The following is a 21,316-nucleotide window of genomic DNA, read 5'->3' as shown; positions in this document are numbered from 1 at the left end:
GCAAATTAAAGAAAGTGAGTGAGCACATACATAAACAGACCCGGCCAAAACAGTCTCTCTCTCTCTCTCTCTCTCTCTCTCTCCTTCACTTCGCTTTCTCCATCTTTCTTCCCCTCTTTAACACGCCCCTTTTTCTCCCACCCTCTCTTTTTTTTTCTATCTTTCTCTTCTTTCCTCTCTTTTCACATCGCCTCTCTTCTCTCTTCTTACAATTTGCAGTTTTCCCTCTTTTCTTGTCTGTCTCTCCTCTTCACCCTCCTACTCTCTCCATTCCTCCACTTTCCCTATTTTCTTTCACCCCTTACCGTACCACTTACTCTTTCTCCTCCCTACCTCCCCTTTCAGCACTCTTTCCAACTCAATTCCCATTTTATTTCTTCTCTCTTTTCCTTCTCTTCCCTTCTCACAACCTCCTCTCCTTTCCGTTCTCTTCACCTCCATTTTCCTCTCTCTCTCTCTCTCTCTCTCTTCCTCCCTTGCTCCTCACCTTCAGCATCTCCCTCCCCTTCTCACTCTTACTCTTCTCTCCTTTCCTTACTTTCGACTTTTTTTTCCTTTTCTTCCTTTCTCTCTTCTCTCTTCACCACCCATGTCTCCTTCTCCTTTCCTCTCATCTTCTTTCTTCCTCTTCTCTTTAATTTCCCCTCCCTCTCTATTTTCCCCTCTCTTTCACCCCTTCTCTCCTCGATTCCCCATTTCTTACCTTTCCCTTTCGTCATTTCTCTATTCCCTCGTTTCTCTCTTCACCTTCCCCTCATCTTTCCTTTCGTCATTTTCCACATTCCTTCCTCCCCTTCGATCCCCTCCTGTCACAGTCAACCCTCCTTGTCTCTCCCTTCCTCTCTCCTCTCATCTACTTCCTCGTCCATGCTCTTGCTTCCTCTTGACCTCTTTCAGTTTTTTCGACCTCCTTCCTGTCCTCTCCCCTCCTCTCCATCTCTCTTCCCTTCCCTTCCCTTCCTCCCTTTAAAATTTCCCCATCCTCCCTTCACTTCATCAATTTCTTCTCCTCTCTCTCTCTCTCTGCTCTCCGCCCTTCCTCCTACCAAATACCTCATTCATCTCCATTCTCTCCTTACCTCCTCTCTCCCTCCTTCCTTTATCACTGCTCTCACTTCTCTCCTCCCTACCTTTCCCTAAACGTCTTCCCCCCTTCTCCTACTCCTCACCCTTCTATTCCTTTCCTCCCTTCCCTTTCCTACCTTTCCTTCTTATACCCTTCCCATCTAACGTCTCCTCTTCCACTCCTACTCCCTACCTCTCCTATCCTCTACTTTCCTCCTACCTCATGCCTTCTCAACTCCAACTCTTCACCTCTTTTCCTATCTCCCTCCCTGCTTACCATTCCTCTCTCCTCCATTCTTTCCAGCCTCCCCTTCCCTCCAGTTCCCTTTCTCCCCTCCCTACCCTGCTCCTCCTCCCCTCAGTCCTACATCACATAAGCCACCCCTCCATTCCTCCCCCTCCCTCTTTCATACCTCTTTTATCAACTCACTTTCCTCTCTTGCTCTCTTCCCTTTCATTCTCTTCTCTCACCCTACTACACTCCTCCTATCCTCCTCATTTCCATCCTCCAGACTATTCCTACCCATCCCCTCTCCCTTGTCCTTGCCACCCCAACCCTCCCCTACTCCTAGTTTTCTTTCCTCCCTCCTATCCATCCCCTCCGCCTCCTCTCCTTCACCCTCTCTCTCACCACTCCAACACTCCCCTCCTCGCCTCCCACCCGTTCCTTCCTCCTAACCTTCCCCTCCACTTCTTCCCCCTTTCTCTCTCCCTCCCCTCCCCCTTGCCACTCTAACTCTCCCCTGTTCCTATCCTCACACCTTTTCATTCCTGCCCAGCACTAACCACCCCCTCTTCTCACTTCCCTTCCCCCTACCTCCCTAACCCTCTGCTCCTCCTCCACCTCCACCTCCCCCTCCTCCTCCTCCTCCCATTCTCATTCTTTCATCTTTCTTACCCAACTCTACCTTCCCCCCCCTCTCCCCATTTTTCTCCCACCCCTCGCTCTTCATCCTCTCCTCTCCCTTCTACCCGACGCTACTCATTTCATCTTCCCCCTTCTCTTCCTTCCCTCCCTTCTCCCATTCCCCTTCCATCTCCTTTCCTTCTTCCTATCCATCCGTCTTCCCCTCCTCTCCCTTCCCTCCCTCCACCATCATTCCCAGTTACCTCCCCTCCAGCCTTACAAACAACAACAACGACAACAACAAAGCAACACAAACAACAACAATATACAAGAGCTAACAGCCACGGACACAATCACTCGCCACATATTTTCCAAACTCGTAAAAGACCAACCGGTTTATATATTTTCAAACTTTTAAACCAGGAGGCCGTTAAAACCGCTACGCTGATCCGACACTCCCCTCTCCCCTCCCCCTTTTCCCTTCCTCTCTTCCCCCAGTCCGAACCTCCAACATTTAAAAACATTCGTAGGATTTCTATATTGGTATCGTATTGAATTCTTTCCTCACACACATACGCTCTCTCTCTCTCTCTCTCTCTCTCTCTCTCATATACTTTCTTCCGTTCTTGGTTTATTCTGATCACTTCGTCTCTTTTTCTCTCTCATACTGATCTTGATTTTTCTATTCCTTTTCACAGCAAAATTCTCTCTCTCTCTCTCTCTCTCTCTCTCTCTCTCTCTCTCTCTCTCTCTCTCTCTCTCTCTCTCTCTCTCTCTCTCATTTACTTTCTTCCCTTCTTAGTTCATCCTGATCGTTTCCTCTCTTTCTCTCCCACTGAATGATCTTGATTTCTCTATTTCTTTTCATGGTAAAATTCTCTCTCTCTCTCTCTCTCTCTCTCTCTCTCTCTCTGAAATACACTGGATGCCTGAAGTGTTTTGTCGCGTTTGTTTGTTTGTTTTATGTGTTTGCATTCCATTTCTCTCTTTCCCTCCCTCTCTCCTCATCTCTCCCCATCTCTCCCTTCCTTTCAATTTCTCTCTCCCTTCCCTTCCTCCCTCATTTTTTCTTTGCTTACACTCACGAGTATGTATTCGGCGCGCGCGCGCGCACACACACACACACACACACACACACACACACACACACACACACACACACACACACACACACACACACACACACACACACACACACACACAACCTCCTTCAATATCTCCTCTGACAATTAATTAAAAAACTAATTAATGGACTTCCTTCATTAACAGAACATAGATGAAAAAGCCCACGCAGGGACACGAATATGATGATGATGATGATGGTGATGATGATGATGATGATGATGATGATGATGATAGACAGATAGATAGATAGAGGGACTGATAGATAGATAGATAGATAGATGGATAGATTGACTGATTGATTGATTGATAGACGGACAGATAGATAGATGGATACACAGATAGACAGATAGATAAATAGATAGATAGATAGACTGACAGACACATGGATAGATAGACACAGATAGACAGATAGACAGATTGATAAAAGGAGAAAGGCAGATTTCCACAAGGTTTTCCCGATACGTAATAATGATGATGGATGCCCTATCAGGAGAGTAGGGGCCCTAGACTAGGCTACTTAATCCAGACATTTAAATAGCAAGTGACCAAACGCCTGCCTTTATGCAGTATAGTGAGCAATAAATCGCAACCATTTTTCGGATGTAAACCCTTACTGGCCACAACAGGTTGGAGCGCCTTAACCCACTACACCACCTGGCATCCACTTGACTTATGTTTACCACCCAATGAAGTATATGGCTTCCTGGGCTAAAGAAAACAAAAAAAAAAGTTTGGCCCGTCACTCAGTGTATTTTATTGAATCACTTGAAGGCAACATTACTCCTAGTGAATTGATCGCTGGTACAACCTACCAAACTCAAACGAACCACCCCAAACAAACTACAGTAGCCTACATATAAACCCACCAAAGGTATCAAAACCACCCCCCCACCCACCCACCCACCCACCCTTACACACACACACACACACACACACACACACACACACACACACACACACCATCCAGTTCTCAAAGACCATCACACACAAACCAACCACAGCAAAACTACGCCAAAAGACACCCCATCAAAGACCACCCCAACCAACCACATGAATATCAGCACATACAAACCATCTCATTCTTGCAATCCACACACACACACACATACACACACACACACACACACACACACACACACACACACACACACACTACCCCATCCTCACAAAGACCTCCTCGTTTATCCCACAGTATCGGATAATCCTACGGAGATAATCCAGGCCGAAATACACTTGACAGTAACACGACATTTTGCGAGGGGAGATCAGATATCGGGAATATAATACAGCCCTTACATCCACCAGAGGGCAGAGGAGCAGGGTAACCTTGCCGAGTTGCAGGTCTGACATTTGTCCTTTTCTCCTCTGACCTTTCTCGGTATGATATTTGTTGTTTTCTGTTTGTTTTTCATTTCGTATTTTCTACTGTCACATGTTATTATGCTGCTTGGTAGAGTTTCCACAAGAGATCGCATATCTGGGTTTGTTACGTTCACAGCCACTAGAGGGCAAACGAATCAGGTAACCTAGCATAGTTCCTAGTCTATGTCTTCTTTTCTCCGCTGACCTTACTTAACGCCGTCAGTAGGATGAATAAATTAGTTAATGATATCGTTCACAAACAAAATTATATTTAAGAAAATCGCTTAATAACCTGGACCTTCCGGTCAGTGGTCAAAAAAAAAATAAATAAATAAAAAAATAAAAAAAATCTATTAACCTGCATCGCAAGTACTGTACACTCATGATTACTAATCTCTGAGCAGAGACGTGGGGCGGGCAGTGTTATGACCACACACTAGCCACGCATTCGAACACACAACCTCTACACTTCTGGGCGGGGCAAAGAACTGTAACCAGGTGAACTGAAGCGTCCTACGCCTCATATATCTGATATTACCATATTTTTATGGTTTCTCCTCCATAACATAGTAATCTGCGTTTATTGACAGGGGCCGACATTATTTTCTTCAGTCAGTCTGCAATTGAGCAATTTCCAATACGTAAATAAACATGGGCCACTGTATGTGGGTACTGGGCATCAAATATACCGTAATAATCATTTATGAATTAACGGCATTAGCTGGCACACATTTTGACCTGAGGGGGCATGCAGCTTAGACGTTGCGTCGGAACTGGGCAACCATTCCCACTGGATGATAACGGGGTCTGTTATCACTAGGAAAAAAAAAAAAAAAAACATTCTGTTCAAAGTAGCAAGTAATGGTAAATTTTTGTCGATAAGTAGTTTTTTTTATGTGCTCGACTCTGGGCATAGGCTTCACAGCCTGCTCCCAAGGCCCAGTAGTCCTCCTACATATCATACACCTCTACATGTCACCACTTCGGCGCTAACACCTACCGTCCATACTTAATACATGCTAGAGCTGTCTCATACAGGATTGGTGTGTTGGTATTAGCGGGGATATTTTTATGACATGTCGGCGGGTCTTCTGATAAATCGGTAAAGTCTGCCTTTTATGAAATTCAAATCCTTAAACTGTTCCCTGCCCCAGCGAGGATTTGAACCTGGGTCCGGTAGGACCGCAGGCCACCTCTCTTCCGACTAAGCCACCGCCTTCCTCAGTGCATACTTACCTATATAATGTCGTGTGGATGCCGACTGTTGTGGTAGTCGTAGATATTTCTCCGCTCTCACCTATTAACAGCTCGGTTAAAGGTTCGCCTCAAGAAATAGGTCAGCGAAATAATGTACAGAATAATAAAATACAGTATTAATGTCAAATAGCATCAAGCACTCATTACACACTAAAGATAGCAGTTAGGACCAACATTCATGTCTGTTTGTTAAAATGAATATATAGTACTTGAAAAAGCAATATGTGAGGCGAAAGTGTTTCAATGATGCTTGGTAACCTGTTATTGAAGCACTAAACCTTTCTGGAATGATGGTTAAGCGTGTCTGATTGTATAGTCTACGCCTGGCCACGACTTTGGCTTTCACTCTGGTCAGAGATTAGTATTCGTGAGTGTGCCTACGGATAACAGAGGGGCGGATGCTTGCTCTCTCTTCTTCATTTTGTTGATCTTGTTCTGGGAGAAAGTTTGAAAACCATCACTGCCATGCCCATACTGGCCAACCTACAGCACCTGTCTTTGCAGGGTGTATCATTTCCGTTCTGCCCCCATCACCCACCAACATCCCAGCTCTAGTATCCCCACCTAACCCACCCTTTTCCTCCCCCGATCCACACACTGAGCTACTTTAGAATATACAGAAATAAACCACTGTAACACTCATACCAGTAATCATACAACATTCGTCTTCAGAGAGTGTATAATCCCCGCCCTGCCCCACCACACACTACCATCCAAGCTTGTCTTGCTCACTCCTCTCTACCCATTTTTTTTTTTTTTTTTTTTTTTTTTTTTTCCCCTTTAATGGCTATCGGCCATAACGTTGGCCATTAAGCCAAAATGTCACAGGGTACACTGTATAAGCCAAATTGTCATACACTATACAGTTATACATATACACACTTGTACATATATGGAAACAATATCCAGGGAGTCCACAGCACAGAAGACAATCAGAAGCAGTAGGGCAGGAAGGCATGGGCAACAAAAGTGACGGCTGGGACTAAACCGTGGAGGCAGCAGAGTCTGAGTCAGAGTCGGAACCTGCGGAGAGATGAGACTGCACGGCCCCGAGGGTGTAGGAAAGTATACGACACTCCTCGGGGTCGGTAATAGTCTTGAGGGACCCCCGGCGCAGCTCGGTGAAGGAGAGCAACGCCTGCCGGTAGTCCCCCTTGGAAAACTCTTGCTCTCCAGACTCCACTGGTGCTGTTTCCTCATAGTGGAGCAGCTGGTTCTCTAGTATCTCGAGGCCAAGAGGGGGGAGGGAGGAAAAGTCTCCCCAAGAGAGTTGCCGGACCGAACTAGAAGACCTGGCACTCTTCGCTCCCTGGTCCGTTGATGATGGAGAAGGCACAGCACGAGTCACCTCTTCAGATACAGGTGCGTCAGAAGGAGCCTCAGGTGGAGATGATTCAGCATCCCCAACCTCCATGGGAACCTCAGGTACGGGCCGAGAGGCAGACTGGAGGGAGACAGCATGCCCCAACAGCTGAATCCTCGTCGGTGGAGTGGAAGGCTGCAGCTGCAGCACCCGCGGTACCAAGGAGGTGGGAGTCGAAGAGGGCTGACGGTGACGACGAAGAGGACGAGGACAAGGAGCTCCCCTCCCAGGCCTCCTCTGTGCTATGGGTGTGGAAGAGAAAGACTCTGGGATGGATATGGCAGGGAGCCCGTTGGCCTGGAAAATGACGGGCAGGCGCCGAGCAAAAACCGCCATATCTCCCCCCGAAAAGGCCTTAGCAACCTCCACACACATGGTGATGATGGTAGAGGCAGAGGAGGCAGGGAAGGAGGCAGGAACATCAAATGGTGGCCGCCGCCGCCGACGACGACGACGGGGGAGGGCATGGGGCGAGCCCCGAACTGCCTGGCCTGCAGGGCCGGTGACAAAGGCAGCTGTGGGGCCCTTAGCATCCTCCCGAATTACAAATTCTACCTCCTCGCCAGCAGCAACAGACGGCACAGGGTGGGCAGGGTTTGGGGCCACGATGGAGGAGCGGTGGAGGAACACATCCCCCCCAGCATCCCGGCGTGTGATGAAGCCGTAGCCCTTCCGGACGTGGAACCACTTGACCTGCCCCACAACCTTGGCCGTCATGGTCCTCCTAGTGGTCTCGGATTGAGAATCTTTGGGAAGCGAATCCGTCAGGAGCAAAGAGGGAGTACACGTCCACCTTCTCCCAGCACTCGGGAGAGACCCGGTTTTTTCGAGACCCGGTTTCTTCACTCTACCCATCCCACCATCTCCCTTCTTATACCTCCCGCCACGAACGCTTTCTCTCTATCGACACCCAGTTTCAAAGGGTGTACTGTACTTGCTCCAAATTAACAGACCAACTTGACTCTTCCATGACTGTTACACAGGCACGATACAGGTACAGAGTGACTGAACGCGCTAATTTAATTTTGTTCTTGCTGCTTTCAGATAATCAAATTCAGAATGAGAGGGGTCTTCGAACTGGAGGTGTTTGGTATAGCTACTATGGCTTATTCAGTCTCATATGAGAAGAGGCGAGTCTTAAGCTTTTGAAAGTTGGCAGCTGGTTGGTTGTCCGGGTGCATTCCTTAACAATGACCCATTTTTTAATTATTTTTATTGTAAGGGTTAAATTAACCATGTGACGAAAAGATTGCCAAATAAAATACTGTATTATATTTGCACAGATTAATTTGAAAACAGGGCCTCACAAAGTTCATTAGATGGTCTAGATACGTGTGAAATTTTGAATTCCTGGGACAAATCAAAACATGTCCAGGAAAAGTGTTACGAGAACCCTGATTTTTTTTTTTAATGTTCAGGCAAATTAAGGTAAATTATGTCATTACTGCGACATTAGGTAATATCTAACCTAGTAAAACAGAAGAATTCCAAAGAAATGTCACCTGAATTATGGTGAATGGTAGACGGGGGAGAGAGGGGGCTGGTCGCTCGTTGGATGTCCCACTTGGCTAATTAGGCAAACGAATATTCGAATTTACTTGACAGCGTTTTGCTGTCGTATCAGTTTGCTTGCTGTTTTCTACTTTCGCATCATCATTAAGTTTTCGGTCTTTTTAGTTTCGAATATCAAGTTACAACTTACACCAGTGTTTTGACATGGTATGGGCTGCGGGATATTTAGAAGTGATAGTGACATACAGCTTCTTCACCCATTGGAATTCTTATGTTTTACTAGATCAGATTTTACATAATATTGCTGTAATGACATAATTTACCTTAATTTCCCTGAACGCGAAAAAAAAAAAAAATAATAATAAGGGTACTCCTTAAACTTTAGCTGGGTGTGTTTTGATTTGTTCGAAGAATTCAAGATTTCACACGTATCTAGATCACCTATTAAACGTTGTAAGGCCCCGTTTTTAAATTAATTCGTGCAAATAAGTAAAGATAGCATTTAACTTGGGCAATCTTATCGTCAAACGGTTATTGTAGCCCTTATAATAAAAGTAATCTAAAATGCGTCGTTACTAATGAGTGCACTCAGACAACCACCCAGCTGCCAACTATCAAAAGTTTAAGGCTCGCCTCTTCTCAGATGAGATCGAACAGGCTATAGTCCTATGACTACTGAGGGTTCTCTTTAGCTCAATAAAATAACAGTAACATAAATAAACCCCATGAGCCATCATCGTACTTATAAGACTAATATTTGTTGAAATTTCCACCTTGTTTTAATCCTCATTATCCTTTCATGGTCAATGAGGTGGGTTTTCGGATTATTGTACACTGGATCAAAACAGTACCGGTACACACTTCGCGCGAAAGAATCTAACACTACATGCGATGGCTAATGCAAAATCTCAGATAATTCCACCCCACGCTGATACAATTGGTTTCATAAGGATAACATACGAGTATATACCGCTAATTTATATTTCCTAGTCAGTACTGTTAGCATACGTATATTCAGATGATAAAACTTTATATACGTCTGAACATCTGCAGTTACACTGGTCATTTAGGATATCATCGCATTCCTCCTGCGCGATTCTTTTTTTTTTTTTCTTTCTTTCTTTAAACCCAAATTACCTTAATTGTTTTGGTCTCAGGCTAAGCTGGACGTAAACACTATGGACTAAAGTATTTTGACCATTTCAGCCAGGCACTCCCTGAGAAATTATGTTGAGGGTATGCTGAACGTTTGTCTGTGTTCTGAGAGGGTGGCCCATGAGGGGAGTGTGATGTGGTTTAAGAAGTCAGGCGGTATTACAGCTATACTTGGTACTCTGTCCACTATACCTCAGCCTTAAACTGCCATCCCTCCATCCTGAATGCCAAGCAATAACAAAAGATTAACTCTAGAATACGGTGCTAGTCCCGAAGAAGGACTGTGGAAAGAATGAAAAACCGTAGTACTAATTTGGTCTGGCATTAAGCTACGAAAAATAAGCTGCAAAAGGACGAAAATCTACTCCAAGTTAGTGTGAACGAATTACAGAACAGAGTGGATTGTTAATGGGTTCAGTTTTGCATTGGCACAGAAGTAGTGGGAAGAGTTGAGACTAAGTGACGGTACTGATGACCTGAAAAAGAGCAGCGTTTCACATTCCTGTACAATTCTTGTTATCAAAATATTTAAAGAATTCGCCTTGTATTAAAAAAAAAAAAAAAAAAAAAACAGCCCGAAAACGTCTCTTATACTTTATTCTTACTCTCTCCAGACGATTTTATTGAGCTTTGGAGAGGGCGAACTGGCGGGGTTAGATAATGCTTCACTTAACCCTTCCCAATGAGTTGAATGAAAGTTTGTAACATAATCTACGACCAAATGAAAAAATTCCTCAGGATGAAGAAGTTAAAGCTGCATAACCTTGCTTCAATACATGCTGGCTTAAGGATCCCTGCATTTACATAATTACACACATGCCCTCATCCACATCCGTTCTCCCTTCCCTCATTCCCACCCCTGCTTATCTTTTCTACACACAGTTGACTTCAACTACACCTGTTCCCCCTTCTCTCGCTCTCTCCCGTTCCTGACTCTCCTCTTCTCTACTTACCTGCCTTTACTCTAAACCCATTCTCCCTTCCTTCTTTCCCACACCTGCCTTTTTCTCCTCTACACACCTGTCTTCATCCAAATCTGTCCTCCCTTCCCTCATTCCCACACCTGCCTCTTCTCCCCTCTACATACCTGTCTTCATCCACACCTGTCCTCCCATCCCTCACTCCCACACCTGCCTTTTTTTCATCTACATACCTGTCTTCTTCCACACCTGTCCTCCCTTCCTCCATCCCCACACTTGCCTCTCCTCTCCTCTACACATACCTGTCTTGGTCCATACCTGTTCTCCCTTCTCTCTCTCACACACGTGCCTCATCTCCCCTCTATGCATACCTGCCTTCACCCCACACCTGTTTTCCTTTCCCTTATGCCCACACCTGCCTCTCCTCTCCTCTTCCTCCCCCTCTCACCAATTATTCACAAAAATCCACCTGAAACCTGCATCTCAGAGAGGGAGCCAGCGAGGCAGTGGTTAGCACAGCCACCTAGCACCTAAAAGAATCCGAGTTCGATTTTCAGGTCGATCAGCCTGGTGAACACGGTCTGTTTTCCCCCTTGTCCCTGTTCACCCAGCAGTATAATTAGGGACCTGGATGTAAACAAACTCCTGCCAGTCGTATTCCAGGAAAGACTGGGACTGAAAAAACAAAAAAACTCTGCTTTACTGAGCCTCGTGCAGTCAATAGGCATAACTCTAAAACTTTCCTATTTGCATAACTACACAGCTGCCTTCATCTCACACCTGTTCTCCCTTCCCTCATCCCACACCTGCCTCTCTTCTCTCTTACACACACATGTCGTCACCCCACACCTGTTCTCCCTTCCCTCACTCCCACCCCTACCTCTCCTCTCCTCTTAACACACCTGCCATCATTCCACACCTGTTCTCCCTTCCCTCACTCCCACCCCAACCTCTCCTCTCCTCTAAACACACCTGTCGTCATTCCACACCTGTTCTCCTCTCCCCCTTTCCCAGGTCTGCCTCTCCTCTCCTCTACACACACCTATCGTCACCCCCACACCGGTTTCCCTTCCCTCCCTCCTACACCTTTCTCTCCTCTCCTCTGCACACCTGCCTTCACCTCGCACCTGCTCTCCCTTCCCTCTCTCCTACACCCTCTCCTGTGCTTTTCTTCCTTCTCTCACCAATCATCCACTAAAAGTCTTCCTGAAGCTGCAACTCAGACGGCAGGCATCGAGAGAAGTATAAGGTAAAGGTATTAAGTGAAAGACACAACTACAAAAATATCATAAACACTCATACTCCGATGATGTTTTCTGATGTTTATGCCTTGATACTTGCAGTCACTTTTATTCAGCTTTTTTAAACTGAAGAGGCTTGATACAGCCTTCATAAACCCCTTCAAGAAGAGTCCATTCCTAAGTTTAGTAAAACTGTCTGGAAGTAGAACGAATCAACTAATTGGAATTACTCATTAAAATAATCTACTGAACATAAATGTAACTAATGCAGTGGCGTCATCTGACTACACGTGGCACTTTGAATATTCATCTTGCCTCTCCATACATTCAATCATCTTTTTTCCAGTCTTTTCTATTTCCTCTGTCGTATGGATCATGATATTTTGAGGCCTTCTAGTCATCTCGAAACTATGCATTTACTTTGCATAAAAATACGTAATAACAAACTGAAATGAAAAAGAGTTAGTATTAGCATTATTGTTTGTGTTAATTTTTTTATTAATTTCAACTATCACTCTGCATTATAATATATATCAACCCTGTACAAGTAACATTAGGAACAACAATGTCAGAATGATAGAACCTATTATACAATCCACCTTTTCAACGCTTACACTTCTGCCATGTAATTTCTTCGCGAGTACTTTTCTTATTTCTTTCATTACACAATATGCGCTAAAATTTCACCATTAAAACACACACACACACACACACACACACACACACACACACACACACACACACACACACACACACACAGAGTTAAAACTGAAATAATGCAACACATATTTCTAGCGCCATCTGTTAAGCGTGAACCTAACTGCCCTCCCATCACCACCACAACCATTAATCTTTCTCCCCGCCTTCCGCTCCACCTCGCAGTTTATCATGCCTGCCTCCCTGCTGCCTACTGCTTGCTGCCCTCATTACCTGCCTGCTGCCTGTATTACCTGTGCTCATTAATTTACTACCGGCCGAGTCTCTCTAAATCTCATTCTCTTGGTTTCCTCGTGAGCCACCGTTTTGTTTTATTCAGGCGTCATGTGGTAGTCCCCCCTTCAGTTTTGTTTCTGTGGGATTTCATTTCTTGCGCCTTTGTTAGCTGGGTGTACCGACAGACTTGCTAACTCTGTCGTTAATCTAGTCATCTGTCTATTTACCAGTATATCGAGTTTCTATCCTACTCAATTGCCCATACAATTTTCTAACGGTGTACCGAACACAATCATAACCTACTATACGGTAATATCAACCTAACTAGCCTAAAGGAAAGTCAGATAAAATAGGGCCAACATCAAGACATGTTCAATGGAAATCCCTGGGCACATCGTATTACTCTGAGAGGAGGTCGTATGAAATGGGAGAGACAGACTAAGGAAAATTGTTTCACAGCTGACAAGTTTCACCGTAGCAATAAAGAACGCGATTAAAGGGAGTTGGTGAGAGCAAGCTGAGGAGACGAAACCCTTTAACTTCAACTTATATAACCCCTTCAGTCCCATCACACAATTTTCTGCTTTCCTTGGGGGAAGCAGCCTAGGTATATAGATAGATAGATAGACTTGTTGTTACCTTCAGATTATTTTTATCAACTTAGATAGAACCCATAGTAGTGAATAATTCTGTTCAACATAGACAGACCCTTAGTACGGAAGACGTTAGTGAAGACTATCAAATCCTTTTACATCGAAAAATGTTACTCCATTGAATAAAGTCGTCTGGATATAGCATGAATATACTTTAAAATGTCACCGACGTGAAGGCTTTAAAAGTAGAGAATTTCCATCCCCCCTCCCCCGGCCTCTTACATGAGAGCTCAACTCCTCTACACACTTGGGCGAATGACGCTCCTCTACTGAGTTTGCAGCAGTAAAAGAGCTAAATAAAGAACAAATTGTTTAATTACGGTACATATAACCTCTGAGAAGCTGATTCGCAGGAGAAATACCAATAACTGCTTGTCCACGACCGATCACGATAAACAGGGATACCATAAATGCCGAGAGATGATGAAAGACGCTATGAAGCTTTCGTGGTATAGCGCTCGCATTCTGTTCTGCATTTAATTAATTCTGGCCATCATTTCCCCAGTGGAAATGATCCAGTCCCACAGAAGACCATATATGGACTGACAAAGACAATGCAAGAGTTCAGTTGTGTGATGCTAAAAGTAAGGGGACAACATTATATCGTGGTGACGGCGAAAAAAAAAAAAAAAAAAAAATTCTCCTTTTCTCCTTCACCACACTGACGCTTTTTCTTATTTCATTAGTGGTACCGCAAGAAAAATTTACTCAAGTTAGGGGAAGCTTCTCGTCGTGAAGGTGTTAATGACTTCCAAAATACCACCCTTTTTACTAACCCCACCAAACCTGTCTGTCTACCAACATGCCAGCCTAACCTTACCAATCCATTAACCTATCCGTTTATCCTACTATGGTAACTAACACCCTACCATCCAAACCGCTTACCTGCCAACTAACCAACCCAAACACAGTACCTCTCCATCTACCTACCACAGCACCAAAAAGTCAGTTTACCTACCTACCAAGTAATTAACCTACATTCCTAGCTAATCTACCCTCCTACCACCATCCCTACCTGTCTACCTATCAACTAGGAGTCATCTTTAATACCTGTCTCTCTCCCGACCAACAAATCAGCCTACACACTTATGTAATCTAACTGTTTACCTACCCACCTATCAAAAAAACAACCAACTTACCTACCTGCCAATATACTAGCCTACACAGCTATCTATCCTACCTCTCTACCTACTGTACATGCCTATCAAATAACCAACCTACATACCTGCAGTCTATTCCATTCACTTTAACTAGGCATAAAACTGGCATCTCTCCACCGTGAAAGATAAGATGTAACAAGAAATTAACACTTGATTATGGTGCCAGTCACGAAAAAAAGTTATGTAAAGATGTAGAGCTGTAGTAGTTGTCCCATTTTGCCACTGAGCTACGGGAAATAAGCTGCAAAAGGTAAATAAATTTCCTCCTACTTCAGTGAATGAACCACACTTGTCTACGTTCGTTTTAAGATATCCTTCACCTGTAGTGAAGGCCGGGCCATACATTAGCCCGGTACTTGTCTACCTACATGCCACCTAATCAGAACAGGTTTATATACATGCCTATACCTGTCTGCCTACCTGCCTGCATATCTACCTATCCACTCGCCATTAGACGCCTGGTGATCTAGCGGTTGGGCAGTTAAGTCTGTTGTGAATGTCGTGCCCTACTCACAACACTCAGGTGACTTGAGGTTTATCTATCATGTCAGTCTTCTACCACTACCTCAGTCGGTCCGAGTATGCCATTTTCATTTCATTCTTGCGAACACCAATTTTTTCAGTTCAGGACAGTCACCTTGTATGTTGCTTTTGTTCTAGTTCGGCCTGACAGAGCCATCTCCATGCTGCATGCTCAGTTGTAATACTTTATAAATACTAAAAGCTGGTGCTAGTTATGAAGAAGTGGCATGGGAAGAATGCATGGCCACAGCAGTCTTTTTTCCTGCCACTGAGTTACTAAAAGAAAAAGAAAAAAAAATCTAGGTCGTGTGTAAAAGACCAATAGTGAAAGGGTTCAAATGAAACCTGCGTCTAACCTCAAAGTTTCTCGAAAGCTGTATAAATCATTTAGTGGTACCAAAAATATAAATGAATAAAAATGTACTAGGGTTGAATGGGTGAATTATCTGGAGGCCGGTAGACAAGCCCCAAAGTCCCTACATACACCATAAAGACTTATAGAACTGGCTGTTACCGTTTTACTGTTCATCATTACCACTTTCTGTAATACCCCGAAGTTTTAACAGGATTTTTTATTTTTTGTCTGCCTAATCATCACTGACTCTCTCTCTCTCTCTCTCTCTCTCTCTCTCTCTCTCTCTCTCTCTCATTACCGCTGCTTCTCCCTGACTCACATTTTACCAGCGAGCTCGGATTAAATGCACTCCCCTCGCCACTTTCTTTCACTATTTTTCGTTCACTCCAGAAACAGATAAGCAGTATACAGTATATTCATTTTTAACTGGTATTAATTTTACACACACACACACACACACACACACAAAGGAAGATATAAACAAGATTGAGAGAATACAAAGAACAGCAACCAAGATGGTCCCCAGTCTGGCAGATCTGTCATACAGAGAGAGGCTGGAAAAACTGGATTTGTCTTCCTTAGAGGAAAGGAGAAAGAGGGGAGACATGATTGTAGTGTTCAGGACCATGGTGGGAGTAGATAAAATTGACAAAGAAGATCTGTTTGTATGGGATAAGAGAGCAACAAGAGGACACGGAATGAAATGGAAAAAGTCAAGCTGCTTGAAGGATATCAAGAAATATAGCTTTCCTTACAGAAGTATAGACTTATGGAATAGCCTGGACAAAGAGATCGTCCAGTCTAGAAACTTAAACGAGTTTAAAGCTAAATTTGACTTATTGAGAAACAGCGACGGAAACCCACGAGCACAGTACATTCCGTGTACCGGGTATATCACAATTCGGTATATTAGGTAAATACCGGTACTTAAATATTTGGAACGACTTAGACAAAGAGGTGGTGCATGAGAAAAACATTCATGTGTGTAAAGGTAGACTTGATAAATGTGGATATGGAGACAGGACAACACGAGCATTGCTCAATTCCTGTATACTACAAATAGGTAAATACAAATAGGTAAATACACACGAAGACCACAACACAATGAGAAATAGTTGCAGTATTCCACGAGTCCTGACATGTGGCTGTAGGTGACTTGTGTTCTACGTAACCTGTGAAGTGCTGCAAATGTAAGAGAGCTGGGAGGTGCTGTAAGTGAAGTGTGAAGTGTTGTTCGTGACCTGTGAAGTGTTGTAAGTGACCTATGAGTTGTTGTAAGTGTGAGTGACCTGTGAAGTGTTGTAAGTGTAAGTGACCTGTGAAGTGTTGTAAGTGTAACTGATCTGTGACGTGTTGTATGCGTAAGTGACCAGTGAGGTGTTGTACATGTAAGTGATATGTGATGTGATGTAAATTTACGAGACCCATGAAGTGTTGTAAGTGATCTGTTACATTTTGTAAGTCACATGTGAAGTGATGTAAGTGTAAGTGACCTGTGAAGTAAATGACCTGTGAAATGTTGTAAGCGTAAGTTACATGTGAAGCTTTGCAAGGTACGCTAAACTGGGATAAAACTTGCTAAACTTGCTAAATCAGGAAAAAAAAAAAAAAAAAAAAAGGGGGGGGTTGCACATGCTCGGCTACACAACTAAGTAACACTTTTACTTGCAAAAGAAAAAAGAAAAAAAAGAACAGGGTGAATTTTACTACATTTCCGACGCCAGTTGGGCTGAAGTTCTCTCTCTCTCTCTCTCTCTCTCTCTCTCTCTCGGCATGTTGCACGTTCGGCACCATTCATTTCTGTCGTGATTTTTGCTGTAATATTTTCACTGGCATTTGTTGTCACGCTTGCTTACGCTGTCGTTTACTGCTGAGAGAGAGAGAGAGAGAGAGAAAGAGAGAGAGAGAGAGACTTTTTTGGCCCCTCCCATATGATGCCGTCTTTTTGTTATATTTTATGTTTCCTTCAGACGATTTTCCTCAGCTTAGGAGACGCCTCGTAATGAAGGAGTTAGCCTCCATTAATCCTTTCAACTCGAAGACGTTTTATTTTTTTATTATTATTACTTTAGTTTCTTCGTGCTACCCACAGACGATTTTAATTTGAGTAGGGTAGACGTTTCGAACTGAATGGGTTAACTAAAGCCTTAACTAACCCTTCACGAGTTGGGATCATTTCTAAGTTTAATCACGCCGTTCTTATGCAGGAAGGACAGAATAAGATTATGTCGTCTAAGTTAAGCTGTAAACCCCTCCACTACGATACTGTTATTTTTATTTTTATGTATTTGTTTATTTATTATCCTCAGCCGATTTTAACTATTCCAGTCCTTCGCAAAAATTACACCTTTTTATATCCTGCTACATCCAGATTATATTTTTTAACTTCGGAAAAAAATCTTTTATAATGAAGATATTAATGATGAGTAAAAAAAAAAAAAACTAATTAAACTCCAGGCTGAATAAAGTGTAATCGGTAACAACTAAAACGTCATTCTCACGCACAACGACACTGTTGAATTTAAACTGGAAAATAACTCCCTGAAGTGACATTTCCCAAATCAGCCGACATTCCTCACATGAACGGGATGAACGTGCACAATCCTCGACATTTCCTGATCGATTTACATGGTTTACAAAGAGAGGTTAACGAGAAAAAAAAAATGCTGTTATAACTTTCTTACCTGTACATTTCCTAACTGATTTTGGGTTACACAGCTTACAAAGGGAGGTTAACGAGGAAAATACTGTTATAATCGCAATATCGGTACTTACCTTGGCATTTCCTAATTGATTTACACAGTTTACGAAGGGAGGTTAAGGAGGAAAATGCTGTTATAGATGCAATACTTACCTCGACATTTTCTGATTTACAAAGCCAGATTTACAAGGAAAAAGCTGTTGCAATTGCAATAATTGCCTCGATATTTCCTAACTGATTTGCACGGTTTACAAATGGAGGCTAACGAGAAAAATGCCGTTATTATTACTATACTTCACCTCTACATTTCCTAATTAATTTACACGATTTGCAAAGGGAGGTTAACAAGGAAAATGCTGTTGTAATTGCAATACTTACCTCGATATTTCTTAATTGATTTACACGCTTTACAAAGGGAGGCTAACGAGAAAAATTCCGTTATAATTACAATACTTAACTCTACATTTCCTAACTGATTTACGGTACATGGTTTACAAAGGAAGGAACGAGGAAAATGCTGTCATAACTGCAGTTCTTCACCTCTACTCATTTGAACTCTCTCATGGCCGGTAAAACTTGAGTACTTTCATCCAGCTCACGTCAGACGATTTCATTCAGCGGAGTGTTGCACGGGAGTCTGGTGTTAGTACGGTCATGAACGCCTCTCATGGTCAGGGCAAGTCTAGTACTCTATTCCAGCTAACACCAGACGATTTTTTATGACGATTTTTCATGTAGCAGACGGTGAGTCAAGGCAGCCGGTGTTAGTAGTCACCATGAACTCTTATGCTGGAGACAAATCTATGGTCGGTTGGTTTTCATTTGTGGGAACTGGGCAACTCTCAACTTGAATACTGAGTCGTGGTTGCATGAAATCCGATGAGCCTTAATTATGAAACACGAATACGTCACCTTGGTTACTAATCTGATCATCCCTCCTGTCTGACTACGCTCGGAAATTAACCGATCTGAAAGCAGTTAAGGGTCAATGTCATACGAAAACAAACTGCCTACAGTACTGTACTCAATCCTAGCTCACTCTACATGATTTATTCAGGTGAAAGTGGGTCATAACAGCCAGAGTTTTAAGTCGGTTTGGTGTTTCACGTTAAGTTATAAAACCCTATGGTCGATATTTTTGTTGCGTGAGGTGAATTAGTCTGAGCAAAGGCAATGACTGACTCTGCATTACTCGACATCTCTCAGTTCACATAATCATAGCACAGAGAGAAGTTAGTGAACAAGACAGGAAACCTTTTTCTTTCTTTCTTTCTTTTTTTCTCCGGACTCTGGGCACAGCCTGACAGCCCGTTCCCGCTGACTCACCAATTCAGGTGGCAATTGAAGGTTTATATTTGACCTCTCAAATCGAAAAGTATCCCATAAACTGAATAAAATTGTCTGGAAGTACCAAAAAAATAGAAACGACGTCACCGAGCTCAAGAACTGAAAAACTTGTTAAAAATGTTGGTAAATACTATGGAGGATTATTTTTGAGGAAAAGGGTATGTAAAAAAAAAAAAAAAAAAAAAAGTCTTGAAATTACATTTGTTGTGTAATTATGTAATATCATATCACTTATCAGCAACCGATTGTGTTTTTTACAATCTGCTTTAAATTGCTAATTATACCTTCAAAAATCATTTTTACAGACAATTAATTTAACGCTGACATCTTAAAATCACCGTTTTTTCACCACAGCGAAGACAGATTTCGAATATCTTGCCTCTAGGACTTTTTAAATGTTCTTATTTTCCCCGCTACTCCGGTGGACTTTGCTCATAATACTGTGTGTGTGGGGGGGGGGGGTCTCCGCTTCTTTCGCCCAATCCGACCCCCAATTCTTTTTCACCCTCCCTTTGCCTCATTCCCTTTCTGATTTTGTCCTTGTTAGGCAAATCGCTTCGCTACAAGAGGCCTTCCCAAGCTGAATAAAATCGTCTGGCAGCAGCATGAATAAAATGTCAGTTAAAAAGAGCGTCATCGTACTTGGAAGGTTAACAGACAGCTTCATGCCCCTTCATTACCTGGGATCTCTAAGCTTAATAAAACTGTGGTAGCAAGAAGAGTGCCGTCATCGTACTAGCAAGAAGGAAGAATGTCGTCATCGTACTAACAAGAATGATGGAAGAATGCCGTCACCGTACTAGCACGAAGGAAGAATGCCGTCACCGTACCAGCATGAAGGAAGAATGCCGTCACCGTACCAGCATGAAGAAAGAATGTCGTCATCGTTCCAGCAAGAATGAAGGAAGAATGCCGTCATCGTACTAGTATGAAGGAAGAATGCCGTCATCGTACCAGCATGAATGAAGAATGCCGTCATAATCCTAGCATGATGGAAGTAAGAATGTCGTCATCATACTGGCAGGGATGATGTAGCTTAGATGTTACCCCGTTAATCTTCTTTCCCAGTTTCTACCATATTTTTCTCAGCGACCCAGGAAACTATTCACTACGATGGGTGGTAACCATATAACTAACAATACGAGTAGACGTCTGGTGGGCTAGTGGGTTAAGGTGGTCCAACTATATGTAACCTATAAAGGGTTTAAACTGAAGGGATAATTAGGGCTTATTACGAACACTGTGCCACTCAGGGAAGGGCGACTGGTCATTTTCGTCTTAAATGTCTTGAATAAGTTGCCTAACCCCAGGTCCCTACACTTGTTATGGGGTAATACAGGTATAAAGCCCTAACATCCTCGTTCATCCCCTTCCACCACCTCTCTCTCTCTCTCTCTCCACTTCCTTTCTCTTGTCCACTCTCTTTTTTCTTTTCCTTCTCTTCCCTTCCTCTCTGCTCCATCTTTTCTCTTCTGTGTCATCCTCACTTCCTTCTTTCTCTACTCCTTTTCCAAGATTCTCTTCCTCCCTCTTTTTTTTTTTTTCCTTTTTTTCTCCTTCTTTCCTCTCCACTGTATCTTTTCCCTTCCATCGTATCCACACTTCCCCTCTCTTCTTTTTCTTTCTATCCCTTTCCTACTCTTCCTCTTTTTTACCACTTCCTCCTTTAGTCCATCACGTTCCCTTCCTTCCTTGCCCTTTCAGTTATCTATACTTCATCTTTCCCCACCCACATCCGTCCTTCCCTACTCTTCTTATCTCTTTTTTCGCATTCCTTCTTCTCACCCTTTCCCTTCCT

This window comes from Coenobita brevimanus, chromosome 103 (assembly GCF_032717465.1).
Source record: "Coenobita brevimanus isolate Jiangsu-jjx chromosome 103, ASM3271746v2, whole genome shotgun sequence".
Lineage (NCBI taxonomy): Eukaryota > Metazoa > Arthropoda > Malacostraca > Decapoda > Coenobitidae > Coenobita > Coenobita brevimanus.
Note: the sequence above shows the minus strand (reverse complement) of the source record.